Here is a 24,807-nt window from a genome sequence, read left to right on the forward strand (position 1 = left end):
TCCGACTCCAGGTTTCGGGCTACCGCCTGGCCATCAAGTCAGTGTCAACAAATTTGGGTCAAGATTTTTCTAAAATTTTGATGTTTTTAATGGAAATTGAAAATTCCAGTCTCGAATGATAATCTCTTATTCTTCGTACCGGCGGGAACCTTCATAAGATCAAGTGCCCTTTTTGTTAACCCCTACAAGGCTCCTTTACACACGGGTCCGACGCAATATTTAACCCCAATCGCCATCTACTAATACTTAGTACAGTAGGTATGATGAAAAAAAGTTTTACTATTTAAAAGCATTGAACTGAGTGCTTCGCGCATTAAAATACGGACAGAGACAATATTCTGAATTATGAACGCGTTTTAGTGAACCCTCAATTGCCGCAGTAGGTCTCCGGATAAAAAATGAGCCTAGAAAACTTTACTGTAAACGTTAAAACCAATTTGAATACTCTTAAAATTATGTTTATCGGTTTTCTGATTTTTTTTGCGGATTAATTAATTACAGCGGGCGGGTTTTTTATTTGATTTGCAATCAGCTGACCACGCGGTGTCAATCATATCGGGCTGTTTAAAATAACAATGGCTGCTGATTGAATAGCACCTGTTCTGGATTGGACAGCGGATATCGGCATCGTAAACGGTCTGGTCAGCTTATTGGACACATAAAATGTGCCCCTATAGACTGGTCAGCTCATTGGCACCGGATACTTCATGGATCGGTGATTGAAGGTTTCCTCGCGACCGGCGCCGCAAATCACTGACAAATTCTTTCGCGGCTTCCAACCCAACCGGGAAAGGAGTGAAGTGAAGAGGGTGGAGGAAGACCGAGACAGAGCCGAGCCGAGCCGAGCCGAGCCGAGCCGAGCCGAGCCGAGCCGAGCCGAGCCGAGCAGAGACGAGAAGATTGGAGTCCCGAATGAGTGGAGTGGAGTGGAGTGTGTGGCACGTGGCACGACACGATAAAAAGGTAAGTTTTTACTTACTAACTATTCTCATCTCTAAAATTATTCAGGCCTAATAACCCCGGCCCGTGCCAAGCTTTTCTGAGCCGGGGCCTTTTTTTTCACCGTAAAAAGGGGCATTTTCTTATTGAAAAAAGGGATACCTGTATGAATCATTTGACAATTCCTTTCATTCCCCCCCCCAAAAAAAATGAAAACTGTTAGAAAACTGTAGGCCCTATTCAAATTTTAAAAAATCTGGACCCAAATTTTTTTAAACCAACCTTTTGAAGGGCTCTTTGAAAATTTTAGGGGGTTCATTCACTAGCCTGAAGCCCTTCCCCCTTGGCTCGGGCCTGTTAATCCCATCCCTATTATTTCAAATTTATAGGCCTAAATAATGGAGTCACGCTTAATTACCATAGCTATCAAAAAGCTGGCTGAAACATTGGATTAAAAAGGCCCGCTTATAAATGGAAAAATTTTAGATACCGGGTACATCGCATATGACTTGACGCTATACTCACCGCACCCCCCAGTGGGATTTAATGAAATGTTTGATTCAGACTTCGAATTCAATAAGCGATTCGGGGTAGAACGAAATGTTGGATTCAGACGCACGGTTTTCTCTTTGTGATTTGATTCATCGCCATGACGATCACATAATTGCAACAATGTCATCTCGAAGGTACGTTTGACACAACTTTTTTCTTCGATTTCGAAATTTTTGAAATTTGATGAAAATATTTTTTTATCTTACAAATAGGTCAGTGTTCCATTTTTGATATGATTGAACACCTTACTTAAAACTGGGCCTAAATTCGTTGCCAGTTTAAACCATTCTTTAACTGGCAAGTTAATTTCGCTGTCTAGTTATTTCTATTAAATTGGCCTTCTCTTATTTTTTTATTCTTTTCAGTAATTATCGCATTCTTCTGTTGGAAGGATTCGAACCTGTTGGCATTGAGACTCGCCACATTACTGGTAAAACGCCATCTGGTGGATAGATGGTGCATGGGCGACGCTGTCTGGACGGCTGGTGTTGAAATACTGCATAATTCATCAATTCCTTTATTTGACAAAATAAAATATTCATTTTCACTGAAATCATTCTCGTCGTTTCTTCGATTTTAAACAAAATAAAAATATGTATTTTTCGTAAATTCTTGAGGTTTTTTCTGAAAAAGGATTTTCGTTCTCTCTCTCTCTAGTTTCAATTATGAAATAAATATATATTTATTGTAAAATGTTGTTGTTTTCTTCCCCCTGAAAACCCCCGTGTGTTTCCAAAACCCGAGTGATAAAAAAAGGTTTCAATTATTTATTGAGAAAATAAGAAAATGCGCGCGTCATTTTGAGATCACAAAGAGAAAGTTTCGACATAAATGGGCATTATCATTATTTACTATATTAGATGCCTTATTCAGTAAAATACGTAATGATGATAGTTACTGGGTGGTAAAATTTAGTAGAATAACAGTATAGACATTTTAATCAAATTTTCTTAAGTTAAATTTGAAATCGAGACACCAATCGAGACATTTAGATGTCTATTTTACTCGATATTTTTTTTCCCTTTCGACGCGGAATTTTTGGCATCCAGGGTACTCCGAAAATTGTAGTCTATTGTTAGATATTCCAAAGTTATATTTTCGTCTGAATTCTATTGAACTTTGCCACAAAATTGTTAAAATCCTAAAATAATGGGATGTTTTACTTTGCTGACATTGGTCATGTTCATTAGAATTTGATCGATTCATTGATTTGATGATTATCAGAGAACAAATATAAATTCATAATTAGTTATATATACATAATACATGACAATCATCAGGGGCCAGTTGCATAGTCATGGCTTAGACTTAAGACCAGTCTAAGACCAACTTAGTTCTATAACTAATCTAACAATTTAAGACCAGTCTTAAGATTTAAGACGACTTTTGGACTTAAGTCACGACTATGCAACTGGCCCCAGGACCTCAGAAATCAGCTTGTTTTTATGGTGACTGAATTACGGAACTCGAGGGATTTTTTATTCCGGGTTAACAGTGGGTTAATTTGTTAAGAGTAGAATATCCAGCGATTAAGGTGGAAAACTCTATAAAACGATTAATTTGACAAGTCTACCAGAGGCCAGTTGCATAGTCATGGCTTAGACTTAAGACCAGTCTCTAAGACCAACTTATAGTTCTTAAGCCTACCTAACAATTAAAGTCCCAAGATTTTAGACAACTTTTGGACTTAAGTCGCGACTGTGCAACTGGGCCCAGGCTCTTAAGTAGCTTGATATTCAAACGATATTCTCCATTAGATATCCAATCATCCCATATTGAAAGATTTTTTGATACGTGTGTACATTCCAAAGCATAGGTTAGCAAATTTTAAAGGATATATTTAACCAATTTTTTGGTAACTGTTTCGTTAAAGAGTTACTTCACAAACTGTCAGTGGTGCAGAAAACGCATCATTTGAATTTGTGTCTTACTTTCTTACTTACTTTCTTCGCACAATTCAATTGTGTCGCTTTGAAAATTCAATTGTCGACCAATAGAAGTAGGGCAGACATCCCATTCAATATATTCTATAGGTGCATGTATGTCACCAGAGGTATTGTTATATAGCAATTGTGAAGCCTCTCCCAAGGACTATTCATTGTCATTCTTTGAATCTTTGATTTTCAGAGAATCTTTGATCCATATTTTTCAAAACCCGTATAAGGACTTCGAGCCTAATATACTTGCAGTGCTGGCCATTGTGATTGTAAAGACACTGGATATATGGACACTGGATTCTTTAGTTTCAACTCTACCCTCAGCAGTTGACCATGCTGACTTTCCAGTGTCTGTTATGCCGCCTGTTTCTGGCCCAGGTTTAACTTGTATCTGGTTTTAAGGATTACTGAAAACCTTTAAAAAATAAAAACCTTGTCGGTTAATACTTTGTTGTTGAACCTGTCACAGCTCCATGTCTAACCCATATTCCTTCGAACTGCTCCCACGCTGCCCTCTGCCTCGCTTCGGTGCGTCCTGTCGATTGCGCACCCTCTACGGGGCCGAATACAGATCTACTTCATTCTTACTACTCGCGCTCTCGACTATCTCGCGGATAACCCGCCCCTCCTCACCGCGCAAACGCAACACACGGACCCGCTTCCTCTTTTGGAACGACGTTATTCTCATCTGCAAGAAAAAAAAACAACGTTGTCAGATAATGAGTAAAAAAGATTAGAAATAACATTACCAAATTATATATGAACTGGTTTAAAGCAGTTATCACTTTAAAGGGGTGGTTCATTTTCAAGTTCTTTCAATTTAGTGACTGTCCTATCTAAGGAACTTGCTTTTTTGATCCGATTTCACAAGAATTAATTCAGCCGTGAAACACTAGATATCAGACAATCCATTCAACAAAAAATGATTGTCCATGATTTTAGTGAATGTTTTGAGGGCTCCTGATTACAGAATAACTTTTTACACCCTCTCAAGCAACAATTTACAAATTATTAAAAGGTCGAGTGGTCACTTCAAGTGTTTTGGCGAGTATAAACTAATATTTTTCACAGCCTTTGCCTTTGAAGATATTCGGTAGATTTTAACGCTTACCTAGCGCATATCCCCCGGGAAGGTTCTCCCTTGCAGACGGACGAAGAACCTTGAAGCCGCCGGGTGCGGCTGCCTTGGTTTACGCGGCTGTGCTGCTCCTGGTGCTGCTCCAGGTGGTACTCCAGGTGGTCCTGGTGGTTGGGCCGAGGAGGCCGCCGAAAGAGCTTAACGAGACAGACCACCTCGGCTGACGGACCACCCTCACAATTATCCAAAAATGGAGATACTGTAAAATAAAGAAAAATAACATCTAAAAATAACATGAAATTTTTTCCCAAAATCTTTCATTAGATATATTGTCCCTTCTATTTGACTGTTGAATTTGATAGGGTGTCCCTTTCTTTACCCACCTGTAGCAAAACAGGGATTTGATTTTGAAATCATGAAGTACAGATATAATCTGATAAATATTCTAGTTTTTAACAGTAGTGGAAAAAACGTTTCAAGATCAGTGGTCAACTAATCCTTCAAAAACCTCATTGTGGAATCAATTGTAGAATTTAGAATTAATCTCTTCATTTTAGTGACTGCCTTATGTTAGGAACTTGCGTTTTGATCCGATTTAAAAACATTGATAAGTTAAATAGATAATTGATAAAATACTTGTGATTGTTGTAAACAATATTGATAAAACCTCTCTGGGTGAGGTTTTGTATCTAATACTTGGAATAAAGAATTTCATCAGTCCGTATAAGAGTTAGATATATTTGTGTTCTGCTCTGCACCATCTCTCCTCCCGCTCCCTCGGTGTCTCCATTCATGATTTAATTCTACTATGCGTCGTCTACCGCGTGGTCCTCATCGCTTAATACTTTGATGTTAAACCTGTGTCTGGCCCAAGTCTAACCTGTATCTGGTTTGTAAGGATGTCCGTAAATCTTGGAAAGTATAAAAACCTTGTTGGTTATTACTATGATTCAAATCTAAGAAGTTTAATGTCTTGGCTCCGGGATTAACTTATATGAAACTGACCCCTACAGGTGATTATCACTGATAATAATCGGTCGTAGAAGAATTGAATATAAACCAGAAGAAAATTATAAATATTGATAAATACTTACGGAATTCAAACAAGAATTCCCGCATAAACTCGATCGAAGTAGAGCCCTCTCTTATTGTATTCCTTAATACAATCGGGGAACAACTTCGAGTGCCCTGCGCCGTCGACTGGTAGCCCAGTGGGACTTCTCTCTTGTAATTGTACTGTCATCATCGCTCGAAGCGCTGAAAATATAGAAATCAATTGAAATTCATTATTAGTAATCAATATAAACAACTGGTGTAAATAAAACACTTGAAAATCAGATCAATTCAGGTAAAATTTACGGACGCCAAACGTGGCGATCTGCGCGTCGGTGGCGCCACATTCTTTGTTTTTTTAGCTTTTGGCATCTAAAAAGAAAAAAAAAGAAAAACTCCAGCCTCTTTACCATACTCGAATATGCTCCAGGTAAAACATCTATCTGGTTTAAAGGATTACCTTACATCTACCTTGTGGAATCAATTGTAAGGAAAATCCAGACTACCCACATCCTCCTTCGCGTCATTTGAGATTGTTGTAAACAATATTGATAAAACCTCAATATTCAATGTTTTATTGTATTTGAATGTATTTATAAAAGCTGATTGGTTACTGTGGCTACAGTCTTATCAAAGTTGAATAGACAAATAAAATACAATATGATACATTTTTATGATACTCTCTGCATTGATCGAAATGATGGAAAAAGATTCAATACAAGAATTCAAATCTTAACTTGATCTATCATTAAGCCTTGAAAACCTAAAGTTCTATTCGAATCCACCAACAGATGGGAGGACACTCGGCCATTGTTGACCATTGCCACGGCGTCAAACTCTGAACCAGCACCTGCGGTTGGGTGCGCCAACTTTGCATTGAGAGTGCTGGTACTGACTCGAGGTGATTGCGGAGGAAATGGTACATCTGGCCTCACGGGGTAGGAGGATCAAAAATATCCTCCATCGGTGGTAACTCAGGAGAGTCCGGACAACCCTCATCCTCGGGAATCTCGCCCTCCTGCCGCTGCCGCTCCAACTCCTCTCCTCCATCTCGCCTCCATCTGTCGAGCTCCGCAAGCTCTTGCCGCCGAATTTCAGCCTCCACTCTCGCACACTCTATCTCCTGCTCCAGTATCCTCTTCGGTGCGTCCTGTTCATGGCGCGCCCTCTGCGGGGTCGAATACAGATCCACTTCGTTCTCGCTACTCGCTACTCGCGCTCTACAGCATCTCGCGGATTACCCGCCCTTCCTCACCATGCAAACGCAATACATGGACCCGCTTCCTCTTCTGAAAGGAAGTAATCCTCATCTGCAAGAAAAAAAAACAACGTGAGATAAAGAGTAAAAAAGATTAGAAATAACATTACAAAATCATAATTATATATGAAATTGTTTAAAGCAGTTATCATTTAAAGGGGCTGATTCCTTTTCAAGGCCTTTCAATTTAGTGACTGCCTTATCTTAGGAACTTGCTTTTTGATCCGATTTAAATACATTGATAATTTAAATAGATAATTAATAGAATACTTGAGATTTACTTAGACCTTGCATAAGTAAAAACCTTGTTGGTTAATACTATGTTTTGAATCTAAGAACATTAAAAAACCTGTCTCTGGCCCAGGTTTAACTTGTTTCTGCTTTTAAGGATGACTGAAAACCCTGAAAAAGTAAAAACCTCGTCAAATAATACTATGATGGTTGATTGTAAGCTGATTGGTTACTGTGGCTACATTCTGAACTGCTGCATCATCGTCACTTCTCCTTCACTTCTACTCGCGCTCTACACCATCTCGCGAATAACTCACCCCTCCTGACCGCACAAACACGTGGCATGGACATGCTTCCTCTTCTGGAAAGAGGTTATTTTTAACTGCCAGAAAAAAACGTCCTCTTCCCTGTTGCTTTGTAAACAATATTGATAAAACCTCTCTAGGTGACCGGTTTAACTTGTATCTGGTTTTAAGGATTACTGAAAACCTTGAAAAAGTAAAAACCTCATCGCTTAATACTTTGATGTTAAACCTGGTTCTGGCCCAGGTCTAACGTGTATCTGGTTTCTAAGGATGTCCGTAAATCTTGAAAAGTAAAAAAACCTTGTTGGTTATTACTATGATTCAAATCTAAGAAGGTTAATGTCTTGGCTCCGGGATAAACCTATATGAAACTGACCCCTACAGGTGATTATCGATGATAATAATCGGTCGTAGGATAGAATATAAAACAGAAGAAAATTATAAATATTGATAAATACTTACGGAAGCCCTCTCTTATTGTATCCCATAATCAATCTGGGAACAACTTGGAGTGACCGGCACCGTCGACTGGTAGCCCAGGGGAGGCTTCCCTCTTGTAATTGTACTGTAAAATAGGAAGGACTAAAATAGGAAGGACATTCAATAAGAATACGAATAGCAATTATTTCAATAATTTGTGAAAAATTTATTTACACTTAATAATCATCATCGCTCGAAGCGCTGAAAATATAGAAATCAATTGAAATTCATTATTAGTAATCAATATAAACAACTGGTGTAAATAAAACACTTGAAAATCAGATCAATTCAGGTAAAACTTACGGACGCCAAACGTGGCGATCTGCGCGTCGGCAGCGCCACATGCCGCGTTTTCTTTTTAGCTTTTGGCATCTAAAAGGAAAAAAAAAAGAAACTCCAGCCTGTTTACCATATACTCGAATATGCTCCAGGTAAAACATCTATCTGGTTTAAAGGATTACCTTACACCTTCCTAGTGGAATCAATTGTAAGGAAAATCCAGACTACCCACATCCTCCTTCGAGATCTCACTTGAGATTGTTGTAAACAATATTGATAAAACCTCAATATTCAATGTTTTATTGTATTTGAATGTATTTATAAAAGCTGATTGGTTACCGTGGCTACAGTCTTATCAAAGTTGAATAGACAAATAAAATACAATATGATACATTTTTATGATACTCTCTGCATTGTTCGAAATGATGGAAAAAGATTCGATACAAGAATTCAAATCTTAACTTGATCTACAGTCAGCCTTGAAGATCTAAAGCTCTATTCAAATCCACCAACAAATGGGCACATGTATGTGACCGGTGGACAGTCGACCATTGTTGACCATTGCCACGGCTTCAAACTCTGAACCAGCACCTGCGGTTGGGTGCGCCAACTTTGCATTGAGAGTGCTGGTACTGACTCGAGGTGATTGCGGAGGAAATGGTACATCTGGCCTCACGGGGTAGGAGGATCAAAAATATCCTCCATCGGTGGTAACTCAGAGAGTCCGGACGACCTCATCCTCAGGAATCTCGCCCTCCTGCCGCTGCCGCTCCAAATCCTCTCGCCTCCATCTGTCGAGCTCCGCAAGCTCCCGTCGCCGAATTTCGATCTCCACTCTTGCACGCTCTATCTCCTGCTCCAGTCTCCTCTTCGGTGCGTCCTGTTCATGGCGCGCCCTCTGCGGGGTCGAATACAGATCCACTTCGTTCTCGCTACTACTCGCGCTCTACAGCATCTCGCGGATTACCCGCCCTTCGTCACCATGCAAACGCAATACATGGACCCGCTTCCTCTTTTGGAAGGAAGTAATCCTCATCTGCAAGAAAAAAACAACGTCAGATAAAGAGTAAAAAAGATTAGAGATAACATTACAAAATCATAATTATATATGAACTGGTTTAAAGCAGTTATCATTTTAAAGGGGTGGTTCCTTTTCAAGTTCTTTCAATTTAGTGACTGTCCTATCTTGCTTTTTGATCCGATTTCATAAGAATTAATTCAGCCGTGAAACACTAGATATCAGACAATCCATTCAACAAAAAATGATTGTCCACGATTTTAGTGAATGTTTTGAGGGCTCCTGATTACAGAATAACTTTTTACACCCTCTCAAGCAACAATTTACCAATTATTATTGCTAAAAGGTCGAGTGGTCACTTCGAGTGTTTTGGCGAGGCAATGACTAATATTTTTCGCAGCCTTTGCCTTTGAAGATATTCGGTAGATTTTAACGCTTACCTCGTGCATATCCCCCGGAAAGGTTCTCCCTTGCAGACGGACGGAGAACCTTGAAGCCGCCGGGTGCGGCTGCCTTGGTTCACGTGGCTGTGCTGCTCCTGGTGCTGCTCCAGGTGGTGCTCCAGGTGGTCCTGGTGGTTGGGCCGAGGAGGCCGCCGAAAGAGCTTAACAAGACAGACCACCTCGGCTGACGGACCACCCTCACAATTATCCAAAAATGGAGATACTGTAAAATAAAGAAAAATAACATCTAAAAATAACAAATGTTTCATTAGATATATTGTCCCTTCTATTTGACTGTTGAATTTGATAGGGTGTCCCTTCCTTTACCCACCTGTAGCAAAACAGGGATTTGATTTTGAAATCATGAAGTACAGATATAATCTGATAAATATTCTAGTTTTTAACAGTAGTGGAAAAAACGTTTCAAGATCAGTGGTCAACTAATCCTTCAAAAATCTCATTGTGGAATCAATTGTAGAATTTAGAATTAATCTCTTCATTTTAGTGACTGCCTTATGTTAGGAACTTGCGTTTTGATCCGATTTAAATACATTGGTAAGTTAAATAGATAATTAATAGAATACTTGAGATTTACTTAGACCTTGCATAAGTAAAAACCTTGTTGGTTAATACTATGTTTCGAATCTAAGAACATTAAAAAACCTGTCTCTGGCCCAGGTTTAACTTGTTTCTGCTTTTAAGGATGACTGAAAACCCTGAAAAAGTAAAAACCTCGTCAAATAATACTATGATGGTTGATTGTAAGCTGATTGGTTACTGTGGTTACATTCTGAACTGCTGCATCATCGTCACTTCTTCACTTCTACTCGCGCTCTACACCATCTCGCGAATAACTCACCCCTCCTGACCGCACAAACACGTGGCATGGACATGCTTCCTCTTCTGGAACGAGGTTAATTTTTAACTGCAAGAAAAAAACGTCCTCTTCCCTGTTGCTTTGTAAACAATATTAATAAAACCTCTCTAGGTGACAGGTTTAACTTGTATCTGGTTTTAAGGATGACTGAAAACCTTGAAAAATTAAAAACCTCATCGCTTAATACTTTGATGTTAACTGGTTTCTAAGGATGTCCGTAAATCTTGGAAAGTAAAAAAACCTTGTCGGTTATTACTATGATTCGAATCTAAGAAGGTTAATGTCTTGGCTCCGGGATAAACCTATATGAAACTGACCCCTACAGGTGATTATCGATGATAATAATTTGTTGTAGAATTGAATATAAAACAGAAGAAAATTATAAATATTGATAAATACTTAAGGAATTCAAACAAGAATTCCCGCATAAACTCGATCGAAGTAGAGCCCTCTCTTATTGTATCCCTTAATACAATCGGGGAACAACTTCGAGTGCCCTGCGCCGTCGACTGGTAGCCCAGTGGGACTTCTCTCTTGTAATTGTACTGTCATCATCGCTCGAAGCGCTGAAAACATAGAAATCAATTGAAATTCATTATTAGTAATCAATATAAACAACTGGTGTAAATAAAACACTTGAAAATCAGATCAATTCAGGTATAACTTACGGACGCCAAACGTGGCGATCTGCACGTCGGCAGCGCCACATTCTTGGTTTTTTTTTTTTAGCTTTTGGCATCTAAAAAGTAAAAACCTCATCGCTTAATACTTTGATGTAAACCTGGTTCTGGCCCAGGTCTAACCTGTATCTGGTTTCTAAGGATGTCCGTAAATCTTGAAAAGTAAAAAAACCTTGTTGGTTATTACTATGATTCAAATCTAAGAAGGTTACTGTCTTGGCTCCGGGATAAACCTATATGAAACTGACCCCTACAGGTGATTATCGATGATAATAATCGGTCGTAGAATAGAATATAAAACAGAAGAAAATTATAAATATTGATTAATACTTACGGAATTCAAACAAGAATTCCCGCATAACCTCGACCGAAGTAGAGCCCTCTCTTATTGCATCCCGTAATCAATCTGGGAACAACTTGGAGTGACCGGTACCGTCGACTGGTACCCCAGGGGGGGCTTCCCTCTTGTAATTGTACTGTAAAATAGGAAGGACATTCAATAAGAATACGAATAGCAATTATTTCAATAATTTGTAAAAAATTTATTTACACTTCATAATCATCATCGCTTGTCGATTGTTCTGGAGAGCGCTGAAAACATAAAAATCAATTGAAATTCATTATTAGTAATCAATATAAACAACTGGTGTAAATAAAACACTTGAAAATCAGATCAATTCAGGTAAAACTTACGGACGCCAAACGTGGCGATCTGCGCGTCGGCAGCGCCACATGCCTCGTTTTCTTTTTAGCTTTTGGCATCTAAAAGGAAAAAAAAAAGAAAAACTCCAGCCTGTTTACCATACTCGAATATGCTCCAGGTAAAACATCTATCTGGTTTAAAGGATTACCTTACACCTTCCTTGTGGAATCAATTGTAAGGAAAATCCAGACTACCCACATCCTCCTTCGAGATCTCACTTGAGATTGTTGTAAACAATATTGATAAAACCTCAATATTCAATGTTTTATTGTATTTGAATGTATTTATAAAAGCTGATTGGTTACTGTGGCTACAGTCTTATCAAAGTTGAATAGACAAATAGAATACAATATGATACATTTTTATGATACTCTCTGCATTGATCGAAATGATGGAAAAAGATTCAATACAAGAATTCAAATCTAAACTTGATCTATCATTAAGCCTTGAAAATCTAAAGTTCTATTCGAATCCACCAACAGATGGGCACATGTATGTGACCGGTGGACACTCGGCCATTGTTGACCATTGCCACGGCGTCAAACTCTGAACCAGCACCTGCGGTTGGGTGCGCCAACTTTGCATTGAGAGTGCTGGTACTGACTCGAGGTGATTGCGGAGGAAATGGTACATCTGGCCTCACGGGGTAGGAGGATAAAAAATATCCTCCATCGGTGGTAACTCAGGAGAGTCCGGACAACCCTCATCCTCGGGAATCTCGCCCTCCTGCCGCTGCTGCTCCAACTCCTCTCGCCTCCATCTGTCGAGCTCCGCAAGCTCTCGCCGCCGAATTTCAGCCTCCACTCTCGCACACTATATCTCCTGCTCCAGTATCCTGTTCGGTGCGTCCTGTTCATGGCGCGCCCTCTGCGGGGTCGAATACAGATCCACTTCGTTCTCGTTACTACTCGCGCTCTACAGCATCTCGCGGATTACCCGCCATTCCTCACCGCGCAAACACAACACACGGACCCGCTTCCTCTTCTGAAAAGAGGTAATCCTCATCTGCAAGAAAAAACTGACGTGAGATAAAGAGTAAAAAAGATTAGAAATAATATTACAAAATCATAATTATATATGAAATTGTTTAAAGCAGTTATCATTTAAAAGGGCTGATTCCTTTTCAAGGCCTTTCAATTAAGTGACTGCCTTATCTTAGGAACTTGCTTTTTGATCCGATTTAAATACATTGATAATTTAAATAGATAATTAATAGAATACTTGAGATTTACTTAGACCTCGCATAAGTAAAAACCTTGTTGGTTAATACTATGTTTTGAATCTAAGAACATTAAAAAACCTGTCTCTGGCCCAGGTTTAACTTGTTTCTGCTTTTAAGGATGACTGAAAACCCTGAAAAAGTAAAAACCTCGTCAAATAATACTATGATGGTTGATTGTAAGCTGATTGGTTACTGTGGCTACATTCTGAACTGCTGCATCATCGTCACTTCTCCTTCACTTCTACTCGCGCTCTACACTATCTCGCGAATAACTCACCCCTCCTGACCGCACAAACACGTGGCATGGACATGCTTCCTCTTCTGGAACGAGGTTATTTTTTAACTGCAAGAAAAAAACGTCCTCTTCCCTGTTGCTTTGTAAACAATATTAATAAAACCTCTCTAGGTGACAGGTTTAACTTGTATCTGGTTTTAAGGATTACTGAAAACCTTGAAAAAATAAAAACCTCATCGCTTAATACTTTGATGTTAAATCTGTGTCTGGCCCAGGTCTAACCTGTATCTGGTTTCTAAGGATGTCCGTAAATCTTGGAAAGTAAAAAAACCTTGTCGCTTATTACTATGATACGAATCTAAGAAGGTTAATGTCTTGGCTCCGGGATAAACCTATATGAAACTGACCCCTACAGGTGATTATCGATGATAATAATCGGTCGTAGAATATAATATAAAACAGAAGAAAATTATAAATATTGATAAATACTTATGGAATTCAAACAAGAATTCCCGCATAAACTCGATCGAAGTAGAGCCCTCTCTTATTGTATCCCTTAATACAATCGGGGAACAACTTCGACTGCCCTGCGCCGTCGACTGGTAGCCCGGTGGGACTTCTCTCTTGTAATTGTACTGTCATCATCGCTCGAAGCGCTGCAAATATAGAAATCAATTGAAATTCATTATTAGTAATCAATATAAACAACTGGTGTAAATAAAACACTTGAAAATCAGATCAATTCAGGTAAAACTTACAGACGCCAAACGTGGCGATCTGCGCGTCGGTGGCGCCACATTCTTTGTTTTTGTTTTTAGCTTTTGGCATCTAAAAAGAAAAAAAAAGAAAAACTCCAGCCTGTTTACCATATACTCGAATATACTCCAGGTAAAACATCTATCTGGTTTAAAGGATTACCTTACACCTTCCTTGTGGAATCAATTGTAAGGAAAATCCAGACTACCCACATCCTCATTCGAGATCTCACTTGAGATTGTTGTAAACAATATTGGTAAAACCTCAATATTCAATGTTTTATTGTATTTGAATGTATTTATAAAAGCTGATTGGTTATTGTGGCTACAGTCTTATCAAAGTTGAAAAGACAAATAAAATACAATATTATACATTTTTATGATACTCTCTGCATTGTTCGAAATGATGGAAAAAGATTCAATACAAGAATTCAAATCTTAACTTGATCTATCATTAAGCCTTGAAAATCTAAAGCTCTATTCGAATCCACCAACAGATGGGCACATGTATGTGACCGGTGGACAGTCGACCATTGTTGACCATTGCCACGGCTTCAAACTCTGAACCAGCACCTGCGGTTGGGTGCGCCAACTTTGCATTGAGAGTGCTGGTACTGACTCGAGGTGATTGCGGAGGAAATGGTACATCTGGCCTCACGGGGTAGGAGGATCAAAAATATCCTCCATCGGTGGTAACTCAGAGAGTCCGGACGACCCTCATCCTCAGGAATCTCGCCCTCCTGCCGCTGCCGCTCCAAATCCTCTCGCCTCCATCTGTCGAGCTCCGCAAGCTCCCGTCGCCGAATTTCGATCTCCACTCTTGCACGCTCTATCTCCTGCTCCAGTCTCCTCTTCGGTGCGTCCTGTTCATGGCGCGCCCTCTGCGGGGTCGAATACAGATCCACTTCGTTCTCGCTACTACTCGCGCTCTACAGCATCTCGCGGATTACCCGCCCTTCCTCACCATGCAAACGCAATACATGGACCCGCTTCCTCTTTTGGAAGGAAGTAATCCTCATCTGCAAGAAAAAAACAACGTCAGATAAAGAGTAAAAAAGATTAGAGATAACATTACAAAATCATAATTATATATGAACTGGTTTAAAGCAGTTATCATTTTAAAGGGGTGGTTCCTTTTCAAGTTCTTTCAATTTAGTGACTGTCCTATCTTGCTTTTTGATCCGATTTCATAAGAATTAATTCAGCCGTGAAACACTAGATATCAGACAATCCATTCAACAAAAAATGATTGTCCACGATTTTAGTGAATGTTTTGAGGGCTCCTGATTACAGAATAACTTTTTACACCCTCTCAAGCAACAATTTACCAATTATTATTGCTAAAAGGTCGAGTGGTCACTTCGAGTGTTTTGGCGAGGCAATGACTAATATTTTTCGCAGCCTTTGCCTTTGAAGATATTCGGTAGATTTTAACGCTTACCTCGTGCATATCCCCTGGGAAGGTTCTCCCTTGCAGACGGACGGAGAACCTTGAAGCCGCCGGGTGCGGCTGCCTTGGTTCGCGCGGCTGTGCTGCTCCTGGTGCTGCTCCAGGTGGTGCTCCAGGTCGTCCTGGTGGTTGGGCCGAGGAGGCCGCCGAAAGAACTTAACAAGACAGACCACCTCGGCTGACGGACCACCCTCACAATTATCCAAAAATGGAGATACTGTAAAATAAAGAAACATCTAAAAATAACAAATGTTTCATTAGATATATTGTCCCTTCTATTTGACTGTTGAATTTGATAGGGTGTCCCTTCCTTTACCCACCTGTAGCAAAACAGGGATTTGATTTTGAAATCATGAAGTACAGATATAATCTGATAAATATTCTAGTTTTTAACAGTAGTGGAAAAAACGTTTCAAGATCAGTGGTCAACTAATCCTTCAAAAATCTCATTGTGGAATCAATTGTAGAATTTAGAATTAATCTCTTCATTTTAGTGACTGCCTTATGTTAGGAACTTGCGTTTTGATCCGATTTAAATACATTGGTAAGTTAAATAGATAATTAATAGAATACTTGAGATTTACTTAGACCTTGCATAAGTAAAAACCTTGTTGGTTAATACTATGTTTTGAATCTAAGAACATTAAAAAACCTGTCTCTGGCCCAGGTTTAACTTGTTTCTGCTTTTAAGGATGACTGAAAACCTTGAAAAAGTAAAAACCTCGTCAAATAATACTATGATGGTTGATTGTAAGCTGATTGGTTACTGTGGTTACATTCTGAACTGCTGCATCATCATCACTTCTTCACTTCTACTCGCGCTCTACACCATCTCGCGAATAACTCACCCCTCCTGACCATGCAAACACGTGGCATGGACATGCTTCCTCTTCTGAAACGAGGTTATTTTTTAACTGCAAGAAAAAAACGTCCTCTTCCCTGTTGCTTTGTAAACAATATTGATAAAACCTCTCTAGGTGACCGGTTTAACTTGTATCTGGTTTTAAGGATGACTGAAAACCTTGAAAAATTAAAAACCTCATCGCTTAATACTTTGATGTTAACTGGTTTCTAAGGATGTCCGTAAATCTTGGAAAGTAAAAAAACCTTGTCGGTTATTACTATGATTCGAATCTAAGAAGGTTAATGTCTTGGCTCCGGGATAAACCTATATGAAACTGACCCCTACAGGTGATTATCGATGATAATAATCGGTCGTAGAATAGAATATAAAACAGAAGAAAATTATAAATATTGATAAATACTTATGGAATTCAAACAAGAATTCCCGCATAACCTCGATCGAAGTAGAGCCCTCTCTTATTGTATCCCTTAATACAATCGGGGAACAACTTCGAGTGCCCTGCGCCGTCGACTGGTAGCCCAGTGGGACTTCTCTCTTGTAATTGTACTGTCATCATCGCTCGAAGCGCTGAAAATATAGAAATCAATTGAAATTCATTATTAGTAATCAATATAAACAACTGGTGTAAATAAAACACTTGAAAATCAGATCAATTCAGGTATAACTTACGGACGCCAAACGTGGCGATCTGCGCGTCGGCAGCGCCACATTCTTGGTTTTTTTTTTTAGCTTTTGGCATCTAAAAAGTAAAAACCTCATCGCTTAATACTTTGATGTTAAACCTGGTTCTGGCCCAGGTCTAACCTGTATCTGGTTTCTAAGGATGTCCGTAAATCTTGAAAAGTAAAAAACCTTGTTGGTTATTACTATGATTCGAATCTAAGAAGGTTAATGTCTTGGCTCCGGGATAAACCTATATGAAACTGACCCCTACAGGTGATTATCGATGATAATAATCGGTAGTAGAATAGAATATAAAACAGAAGAAAATTATAAATATTGATAAATACTTACGGAATTCAAACCAGAATTCCCGCATAACCTCGACCGAAGTAGAGCCCTCTCTTATTGTATCCCGTAATCAATCTGGGAACAACTTGGAGTGACCGGTACCCCAGGGGGGGCTTCCCTCTTGTAATTGTACTATAAAATAGGAAGGACATTCAATAAGAATACGAATAGCAATTATTTCAATAATTTGTAAAAAATTTATTTACACTTCATAATCATCATCGCTTGTCGATTGTTCTGGAGAGCGCTGGAAACATAAAAATCAATTGAAATTCATTATTAGTAATCAATATAAACAACTGGTGTAAATAAAACACTTGAAAATCAGATCAATTCAGGTATAACTTACGGACGCCAAACGTGGCGATCTGCGCGTCGGCAGCGCCACATTCTTCGTTTTCTTTTTAGCTTTTGGCATCTAAAAAGAAAAAAAAAAGAAAAACTCCAGCCTGTTTACCATATACTCGAATATACTCCAGGTAAAACATCTATCTGGTTTAAAGGATAACCTTACACCTTCCTTGTGGAATCAATTGTAAGGAAAATCCAGACTACCCACATCCTCATTCGAGATCTCACTTGAGATTGTTGTAAACAATATTGATAAAACCTCAATATTCAATGTTTTATTGTATTTGAATGTATTTATAAAAGCTGATTGGTTACTGTGGCTACAGTCTTATCAAAGTTGAATAGACAAATAAAATACAATATGATACATTTTTATGATACTCTCTGCATTGTTCGAAATGATGGAAAAACAACGTGAGATAAAGAGTAAAAAAGATTAGAAATAACATTACAAAATCATAATTATATATGAAATTGTTTAAAGCAGTTATCATTTAAAGGGGCTGATTCCTTTTCAAGGCCTTTCAATTTAGTGACTGCCTTATCTTAGGAACTTGCTTTTTGATCCGATTCAAATACATTGATAATTTAAATAGATAATTAATAGAATACTTGAGATTTACTTAGACCTTGCATAAGTAAAAACCTTGTTGGTTAATACTATGTTTTGAATCTAAGAAGTTTAATAAACCTGTCTCTGGCCCAGGTTTAACTTGTTTCTGCTTTTAAGGATGACTGAAAACCTTGAAAAAGTAAAAACCTCGTCAAATAATACTGTGATGATTGATTGTAAGCTGATTGGTTACTGTGGTTACATTCTGAACTGTTGCATCATCGTCACTTCTCCTTCCCTTCTACTCGCGCTCTACACTATCTCGCGAATAACTCACCCCTCCTGACCATGCAAACACGTGGCATGGACATGCTTCCTCTTCTGGAAGGAGGTTATTTTTAACTGCCAGAAAAAAACGTCCTCTTCCCTGTTGCTTTGTAAACAATATTGATAAAACCTCTCTAGGTGACCGGTTTAACTTGTATCTGGTTTTAAGGATTACTGAAAACCTTGAAAAAGTAAAAACCTCATCGCTTAATACTTTGATGTTAAACCTGGTTCTGGCCCAGGTCTAACGTGTATCTGGTTTCTAAGGATGTCCGTAAATCTTGAAAAGTAAAAAAACCTTGTTGGTTATTACTATGATTCAAATCTAAGAAGGTTAATGTCTTGGCTCCGGGATAAACCTATATGAAACTGACCCCTACAGGTGATTATCGATGATAATAATCGGTCGTAGAATAGAATATAAAACAGAAGAAAATTATAGATATTGATAAATACTTACGGAATTCAAACAAGAATTCCCGCATAACCTTGACCGAAGTAGAGCCCTCTCTTATTGTATCCCATAATCAATCTGGGAACAACTTGGAGTGACCGGCACCGTCGACTGGTAGCCCAGGGGAGGCTTCCCTCTTGTAATTGTACTGTAAAATAGGAAGGACTAAAATAGGAAGGACATTCAATAAGAATACGAATAGCAATTATTTCAATAATTTGTGAAAAATTTATTTACACTTAATAATCATCATCGCTCGAAGCGCTGAAAATATAGAAATCAATTGAAATTCATTATTAGTAATCAATATAAACAACTGGTGTAAATAAAACACTTGAAAATCAGATCAATTCAGGTAAAACTTACGGACGCCAAACGTGGCGATCTGCGCGTCGGCAGCGCCACATGCCGCGTTTTCTTTTTAGCTTTTGGCATCTAAAAGGAAAAAAAAAAGAAACTCCAGCCTGTTTACCATATACTCGAATATGCTCCAGGTAAAACATCTATCTGGTTTAAAGGATTACCTTACACCTTCCTAGTGGAATCAATTGTAAGGAAAATCCAGACTACCCACATCCTCCTTCGAGATCTCACTTGAGATTGTTGTAAACAATATTGATAAAACCTCAATATTCAATGTTTTATTGTATTTGAATGTATTTATAAAAGCTGATTGGTTACCGTGGCTACAGTCTTATCAAAGTTGAATAGACAAATAAAATACAATATGATACATTTTTATGATACTCTCTGCATTGTTCGAAATGATGGAAAAAGATTCGATACAAGAATTCAAATCTTAACTTGATCTACAGTCAGCCTTGAAGATCTAAAGCTCTATTCAAATCCACCAACAAATGGGCACATGTATGTGACCGGTGGACAGTCGACCATTGTTGACCATTGCCACGGCTTCAAACTCTGAACCAGCACCTGCGGTTGGGTGCGCCAACTTTGCATTGAGAGTGCTGGTACTGACTCGAGGTGATTGCGGAGGAAATGGTACATCTGGCCTCACGGGGTAGGAGGATCAAAAATATCCTCCATCGGTGGTAACTCAGAGAGTCCGGACGACCTCATCCTCAGGAATCTCGCCCTCCTGCCGCTGCCGCTCCAAATCCTCTCGCCTCCATCTGTCGAGCTCCGCAAGCTCCCGTCGCCGAATTTCGATCTCCACTCTTGCACGCTCTATCTCCTGCTCCAGTCTCCTCTTCGGTGCGTCCTGTTCATGGCGCGCCCTCTGCGGGGTCGAATACAGATCCACTTCGTTCTCGCTACTACTCGCGCTCTACAGCATCTCGCGGATTACCCGCCCTTCGTCACCATGCAAACGCAATACATGGACCCGCTTCCTCTTTTGGAAGGAAGTAATCCTCATCTGCAAGAAAAAAACAACGTCAGATAAAGAGTAAAAAAGATTAGAGATAACATTACAAAATCATAATTATATATGAACTGGTTTAAAGCAGTTATCATTTTAAAGGGGTGGTTCCTTTTCAAGTTCTTTCAATTTAGTGACTGTCCTATCTTGCTTTTTGATCCGATTTCATAAGAATTAATTCAGCCGTGAAACACTAGATATCAGACAATCCATTCAACAAAAAATGATTGTCCACGATTTTAGTGAATGTTTTGAGGGCTCCTGATTACAGAATAACTTTTTACACCCTCTCAAGCAACAATTTACCAATTATTATTGCTAAAAGGTCGAGTGGTCACTTCGAGTGTTTTGGCGAGGCAATGACTAATATTTTTCGCAGCCTTTGCCTTTGAAGATATTCGGTAGATTTTAACGCTTACCTCGTGCATATCCCCCGGAAAGGTTCTCCCTTGCAGACGGACGGAGAACCTTGAAGCCGCCGGGTGCGGCTGCCTTGGTTCACGTGGCTGTGCTGCTCCTGGTGCTGCTCCAGGTGGTGCTCCAGGTGGTCCTGGTGGTTGGGCCGAGGAGGCCGCCGAAAGAGCTTAACAAGACAGACCACCTCGGCTGACGGACCACCCTCACAATTATCCAAAAATGGAGATACTGTAAAATAAAGAAAAATAACATCTAAAAATAACAAATGTTTCATTAGATATATTGTCCCTTCTATTTGACTGTTGAATTTGATAGGGTGTCCCTTCCTTTACCCACCTGTAGCAAAACAGGGATTTGATTTTGAAATCATGAAGTACAGATATAATCTGATAAATATTCTAGTTTTTAACAGTAGTGGAAAAAACGTTTCAAGATCAGTGGTCAACTAATCCTTCAAAAATCTCATTGTGGAATCAATTGTAGAATTTAGAATTAATCTCTTCATTTTAGTGACTGCCTTATGTTAGGAACTTGCGTTTTGATCCGATTTAAATACATTGGTAAGTTAAATAGATAATTAATAGAATACTTGAGATTTACTTAGACCTTGCATAAGTAAAAACCTTGTTGGTTAATACTATGTTTCGAATCTAAGAACATTAAAAAACCTGTCTCTGGCCCAGGTTTAACTTGTTTCTGCTTTTAAGGATGACTGAAAACCCTGAAAAAGTAAAAACCTCGTCAAATAATACTATGATGGTTGATTGTAAGCTGATTGGTTACTGTGGTTACATTCTGAACTGCTGCATCATCGTCACTTCTTCACTTCTACTCGCGCTCTACACCATCTCGCGAATAACTCACCCCTCCTGACCGCACAAACACGTGGCATGGACATGCTTCCTCTTCTGGAACGAGGTTAATTTTTAACTGCAAGAAAAAAACGTCCTCTTCCCTGTTGCTTTGTAAACAATATTAATAAAACCTCTCTAGGTGACAGGTTTAACTTGTATCTGGTTTTAAGGATGACTGAAAACCTTGAAAAATTAAAAACCTCATCGCTTAATACTTTGATGTTAACTGGTTTCTAAGGATGTCCGTAAATCTTGGAAAGTAAAAAAACCTTGTCGGTTATTACTATGATTCGAATCTAAGAAGGTTAATGTCTTGGCTCCGGGATAAACCTATATGAAACTGACCCCTACAGGTGATTATCGATGATAATAATTTGTTGTAGAATTGAATATAAAACAGAAGAAAATTATAAATATTGATAAATACTTAAGGAATTCAAACAAGAATTCCCGCATAAACTCGATCGAAGTAGAGCCCTCTCTTATTGTATCCCTTAATACAATCGGGGAACAACTTCGAGTGCCCTGCGCCGTCGACTGGTAGCCCAGTGGGACTTCTCTCTTGTAATTGTACTGTCATCATCGCTCGAAGCGCTGAAAACATAGAAATCAATTGAAATTCATTATTAGTAATCAATATAAACAACTGGTGTAAATAAAACACTTGAAAATCAGATCAATTCAGGTATAACTTACGGACGCCAAACGTGGCGATCTGCACGTCGGCAGCGCCACATTCTTGGTTTTTTTTTTTTAGCTTTTGGCATCTAAAAAGTAAAAACCTCATCGCTTAATACTTTGATGTAAACCTGGTTCTGGCCCAGGTCTAACCTGTATCTGGTTTCTAAGGATGTCCGTAAATCTTGAAAAGTAAAAAAACCTTGTTGGTTATTACTATGATTCAAATCTAAGAAGGTTACTGTCTTGGCTCCGGGATAAACCTATATGAAACTGACCCCTACAGGTGATTATCGATGATAATAATCGGTCGTAGAATAGAATATAAAACAGAAGAAAATTATAAATATTGATTAATACTTACGGAATTCAAACAAGAATTCCCGCATAACCTCGACCGAAGTAGAGCCCTCTCTTATTGCATCCCGTAATCAATCTGGGAACAACTTGGAGTGACCGGTACCGTCGACTGGTACCCCAGGGGGGGCTTCCCTCTTGTAATTGTACTGTAAAATAGGAAGGACATTCAATAAGAATACGAATAGCAATTATTTCAATAATTTGTAAAAAATTTATTTACACTTCATAATCATCATCGCTTGTCGATTGTTCTGGAGAGCGCTGAAAACATAAAAATCAATTGAAATTCATTATTAGTAATCAATATAAACAACTGGTGTAAATAAAACACTTGAAAATCAGATCAATTCAGGTAAAACTTACGGACGCCAAACGTGGCGATCTGCGCGTCGGCAGCGCCACATGCCTCGTTTTCTTTTTAGCTTTTGGCATCTAAAAGGAAAAAAAAAAGAAAAACTCCAGCCTGTTTACCATACTCGAATATGCTCCAGGTAAAACATCTATCTGGTTTAAAGGATTACCTTACACCTTCCTTGTGGAATCAATTGTAAGGAAAATCCAGACTACCCACATCCTCCTTCGAGATCTCACTTGAGATTGTTGTAAACAATATTGATAAAACCTCAATATTCAATGTTTTATTGTATTTGAATGTATTTATAAAAGCTGATTGGTTACTGTGGCTACAGTCTTATCAAAGTTGAATAGACAAATAGAATACAATATGATACATTTTTATGATACTCTCTGCATTGATCGAAATGATGGAAAAAGATTCAATACAAGAATTCAAATCTAAACTTGATCTATCATTAAGCCTTGAAAATCTAAAGTTCTATTCGAATCCACCAACAGATGGGCACATGTATGTGACCGGTGGACAGTCGACCATTGTTGACCATTGCCACGGCGTCAAACTCTGAACCAGCACCTGCGGTTGGGTGCGCCAACTTTGCATTGAGAGTGCTGGTACTGACTCGAGGTGATTGCGGAGGAAATGGTACATCTGGCCTCACGGGGTAGGAGGATAAAAAATATCCTCCATCGGTGGTAACTCAGGAGAGTCCGGACAACCCTCATCCTCGGGAATCTCGCCCTCCTGCCGCTGCTGCTCCAACTCCTCTCGCCTCCATCTGTCGAGCTCCGCAAGCTCTCGCCGCCGAATTTCAGCCTCCACTCTCGCACACTATATCTCCTGCTCCAGTATCCTGTTCGGTGCGTCCTGTTCATGGCGCGCCCTCTGCGGGGTCGAATACAGATCCACTTCGTTCTCGTTACTACTCGCGCTCTACAGCATCTCGCGGATTACCCGCCATTCCTCACCGCGCAAACACAACACACGGACCCGCTTCCTCTTCTGAAAAGAGGTAATCCTCATCTGCAAGAAAAAACTGACGTGAGATAAAGAGTAAAAAAGATTAGAAATAATATTACAAAATCATAATTATATATGAAATTGTTTAAAGCAGTTATCATTTAAAAGGGCTGATTCCTTTTCAAGGCCTTTCAATTAAGTGACTGCCTTATCTTAGGAACTTGCTTTTTGATCCGATTTAAATACATTGATAATTTAAATAGATAATTAATAGAATACTTGAGATTTACTTAGACCTCGCATAAGTAAAAACCTTGTTGGTTAATACTATGTTTTGAATCTAAGAACATTAAAAAACCTGTCTCTGGCCCAGGTTTAACTTGTTTCTGCTTTTAAGGATGACTGAAAACCCTGAAAAAGTAAAAACCTCGTCAAATAATACTATGATGGTTGATTGTAAGCTGATTGGTTACTGTGGCTACATTCTGAACTGCTGCATCATCGTCACTTCTCCTTCACTTCTACTCGCGCTCTACACTATCTCGCGAATAACTCACCCCTCCTGACCGCACAAACACGTGGCATGGACATGCTTCCTCTTCTGGAACGAGGTTATTTTTTAACTGCAAGAAAAAAACGTCCTCTTCCCTGTTGCTTTGTAAACAATATTAATAAAACCTCTCTAGGTGACAGGTTTAACTTGTATCTGGTTTTAAGGATTACTGAAAACCTTGAAAAAATAAAAA

At 39.0% G+C, this 24,807-nt stretch overlaps 1 protein-coding gene across 5 annotated transcripts in view; it reads left to right on the forward strand.

Moving 5' to 3' along the window:
• Window positions 1-791: 791 nt before the first annotated feature.
• The window catches only part of LOC141914176 (uncharacterized), a 63,998-nt gene continuing 39,982 nt past the window's right edge, over window positions 792-24,807 (forward strand). For all 5 annotated transcript variants that reach the window (XR_012620735.1, XR_012620734.1, XR_012620736.1 and 2 more), the window contains exon 1: window positions 792-963. The gene's annotated coding sequence lies outside the window, so the exon portion shown is untranslated. The remainder of the gene's footprint in view (window positions 964-24,807) is intronic.

Source organism: Tubulanus polymorphus, chromosome 12, assembly GCF_964204645.1.
Source record: "Tubulanus polymorphus chromosome 12, tnTubPoly1.2, whole genome shotgun sequence".
Classification (NCBI taxonomy): Eukaryota; Metazoa; Nemertea; class Palaeonemertea; order Tubulaniformes; family Tubulanidae; genus Tubulanus; species Tubulanus polymorphus.